Source organism: Olea europaea, unplaced genomic scaffold, assembly GCF_002742605.1.
Source record: "Olea europaea var. sylvestris unplaced genomic scaffold, O_europaea_v1 scaffold3501, whole genome shotgun sequence".
NCBI classification, from domain to species: domain Eukaryota; kingdom Viridiplantae; phylum Streptophyta; class Magnoliopsida; order Lamiales; family Oleaceae; genus Olea; species Olea europaea.
The window spans coordinates 16327-20080 of NW_019254129.1; the positions used below are offsets into that span (position 1 = coordinate 16327).

Here is a 3754-nt window from a genome sequence, read left to right on the forward strand (position 1 = left end):
ATTTTTCAAGAAAGGATTTTTTGAGAATATTTTGTTAATATGTAGGGAAAAAAATATGAGAAGACTTGAAAGATGATTTATTTTTTTTTTTTTTTATTTATTATTTTTTTGGAAGAATATGTGATTGAAATTGAAATAATGGATAAATTTCTACAAGGACATGACGACAAATTACCGTGGCTTTCAATCGCAACTGTCAATCCTGAAAGTCAACAAATCAAAAGGTTCATATTTGATGAAAAATTGCCTTGACCCAAACAGAACCAACTTCGTTAAGCTATCAAATTATTTACCATATACAAGACTTTAGGAAATGGCTTTCATATAGAAATCTACAAATCATCTTCTTAAGCGCTTGTTTGATAAAGATTTTTCAAGAAAGGATTTTTTGAGAATATTTTGTTAATATGTAGGGAAAAAAATATGAGAAGACTTGAAAGATGATTTATTTATTTATTTTTTATTTATTATTTTTTTGGAAGAATATGTGATTGAAATTGAAATAGTGGATAAATTTCTCCTAAGAAGTTATGTAACCGACTGAGATTTCCTATTTTGATCGAATAGAAATTTTCTCCTAAGTTATGTTCCCTGCTGTCGGATCCTGATTTAATGGGTTCATTGGATTTCCTGTATTGTTCTATATATTTTTTATTTATAGATAATAATGTCCTTACAAATATTATAAACTTCTAGAATTACTCTTGAATTAACATGACATTTAAATCCAACTTTCTGCTCTACATTTATAAGGAAAGATTCATATATTAGGTATTAAGTATGCACCAATTCAATTTTCAAAGCTCGGGACTATAACCAAGCATTTGTTGGGAGGCAACCCAACTTTCTTATCCTTTCCTTTTTTTCCTTTTTTTATGTTACTTGTGATTAATACTTTTTTTATTGAATTTTGAATTAATACCATTCTTTTGTAGGTCCTAATTATTGAAGTCCTAGCCACCCATAAATCTTAACAAGCTTGGGAGTGTACATTAAGCCATGACCCAAAAAGTCATTGACAACAAACTTCAACAAAAACCTAATCAGGGAAGTTTCGTTGACCCTCTTTACTTATTTTTATTGGTTATGTACACAATGAGGACAATGTATAAATTAAGTTTGGGGGTGTTGATGGGATATTGCGCTTATATATTGTTCTTATAGTGGTGTCAACATTGACATGTTGGATAGCCTTGTCGGCTTTTGATGATTTGATGTGATATTTAAAATTGTTGTTAATTCATAAGTTATCTTCAATCATGTTATTTGCCTCGATCTTGAAATTTGCTTGTCCATGTGAGATATTATACCACTTTGAGCACACTAATCACGATTGGTTGTTGTCTAGAGTTGGAAATGGTTGATTGATGGAGAAATTTTTGAAGTTGTTGAACTAGGTTGTGAGCTGTGCATAAATTTATGTCAATCATATTCTCACTTCTTTTTCACTTAACCATATTGTGAAAAAAGTTTGGGGGTGGTCGAGCCGGTGATGGATATTATCTAGAAGTGTGTTGTTTCCGTGCATGTTGAAAATATTTGTGTGGAGTGTCTTTTGCCAAGTAGTAGTGAGACGCACGTGCTTTGATATAATCGAGTATGTAATAGCGTAGGGAAAAAAGAAGGAAAAAAAGGAAACTGTGTTAGTGTTGGAAGATATCTCATATTCGTCAAATCAAATTTCTGCATGCCTTTTAATTTAAAGATGAAGACAAGTTAAAAAATATATTCTAATGAGTAAGTAAAAGATGATTTATACATCTTAAAAGCTGAATTTTATACACTATAACATTTAAGTTACAGGTAGAAAAGTATCATGAAGCCAACAATACACTCCTGCTAAATTTAAACTTCATTGAAGAGGTTTTGTGCAAAAGTAGTGCTACAAAACAAAACAAAGTTACAAGTTAGAAGCATGAAAGTTCTTGTACATTTGTTGGTGAAAGTGCATAAAGAATTAAAATCATTGGGAACATCAACGTTAAAGATAACCAAATATCTCGAAGATAAATTGACATAATCAAAGGTACACAGAGATCAAAGACAACTATACATAAGACACAGCAAAGGTGCAGTTTCCAGAACTGAGTAGAAAGTAACAGTGCCTGGGCTCTATTGTTTCTGGCATGTGCTTTTAATTTCTTTCGTGACCTCTCTATCACCACAGTAAATGATTTCATTAAGTAAGGGTACAAACCTAAGAAAAGAAGAAAATAAAAAAATAAATGGTCACATCGAAGAACATAAATGGTGCAAGAGATTATAAGTTGAACCATAAGAGAAGTATATTCTTTGAGTACTTCATTTTCATATCGAGTACTACAATGAACAACGGGAAAGAGAGGAGTAGAAAACCTACCAAAGTATAATATTTTTTAGCACAAGCAAGAACCAAATTGACTTGACGGCGTCTTTTCCTGTATGAGCCCATTCTAATGCGTCTTTTCTTTGCAACAATACTGCCATCAACTGCTAAAAAATAAAAAAGAAAAAATTACAAGGTATCAAATGGGATAGTTTTGCACTTGAATATAGAATATGATTCCTGTAATGAATATGTCAAATTATGCAAAATTAGTAATCGTTCAAAGTAAAATGTAGGACCGTATTCTAGTGAGAAACATACGTAATAGAGCAGTACTTTGCAACATGGGTCAGCATGTCAGAAAGGGCATTTCCTCATCTTCCTCATCAAAGTTAACTACGGTGACAGACACACTGTTCCTTTTTAATGTCCTTCCAATAATCTCTAACTCATCGTCACATGTTAGAGGGCTAAACTCACAAAGTGTAACAATTAGTAAAGAGAACAAAACAAAAGAAGAAAAAGATTGAGGATAATGAAATTATTAGAAGTATAGATTACCCTACCTTGAATACAATAATCCTTTATTATTGTGTTACCTTCAAGCGATGCTTGAGAGCCACATGAGCCACCTGGATCCTTGTTGCCAAGTTCAGCTAACCGAATCCTTGTTGCCAAGTTCAGCTTACCACTTATTTTTAGACCTACATTCGTAAATTCACGTACACTATTAAAGCTATAAGATCCGATTGATGCCTAAACCAATGTTGTATTAAAAAAGAATAATTTCCATACAATTAAAAAAGAAATGATTTGAATTTTTTTTCTCCTGCTTTCAATAAAAAAAAAGAACAAATATTTAGAATAGTTAAACGAATAATACAAACTAACAGTTCATGCAAGGTAAGAGCTTTCGTAGCTTGCTAGTTGGTCTAACGAATACTTGAACCCTTGTTTATACCTTTGTTAACACTCCAATTGCATTATATGCAATTGAATACATAATAGTAATAAATTAATTCAAAGAAACTCTAAGCATTATTGGCTAAGATCAAAACTGTGAACAAACATGAATTTAAATTAGACTCAACAAGCATTAAGAAATCCGAATGACCATCATGTTGAGGAGGAGAAAAGTGTGCAAAGAAAAGAAGAGAATACCTGGGCTTCTGAGGCGTAGAGATATTTTCAACAGCTGGAACAAAAATGGGTTCACAATTGATTATACAATGACAATATAATTCTTTCTGAACACATAATTCAGGACTTTAAATTGAGGAAAAATTGACGTTGGTTTAGGAATTACCTCTCAATATGAAATATGATGGAGTCTAAAGTTTGCGCTTCTTCCAAAGTAACTATCACCAAACTTAGAAAGAACTCTCTCCAAAAAATAACACAATCTAAAAGAACAATCAAATATGTTGACAGAGAAGTCATCTCTTGTTT

General features: G+C 31.6%; 1 long non-coding RNA gene across 2 annotated transcripts; it reads right to left on the bottom strand.

Annotated features, from left to right (window-relative positions):
- Positions 1–1912: 1912 nt before the first annotated feature.
- Positions 1913–3748, bottom strand: LOC111386320. Of its 2 annotated transcripts, none has more exons than XR_002701203.1 (6): positions 3612–3748; positions 3467–3500; positions 2905–3009; positions 2627–2775; positions 2360–2469; positions 1913–2197 (listed from the first exon to the last, which is right to left on the bottom strand). It is a non-coding gene; the product is annotated as an uncharacterized LOC111386320 (long non-coding RNA). The 2 variants fall into 2 exon arrangements; XR_002701202.1 differs by having other exon boundaries at positions 2872–3009.
- Positions 3749–3754: the final 6 nt, after the last annotated feature.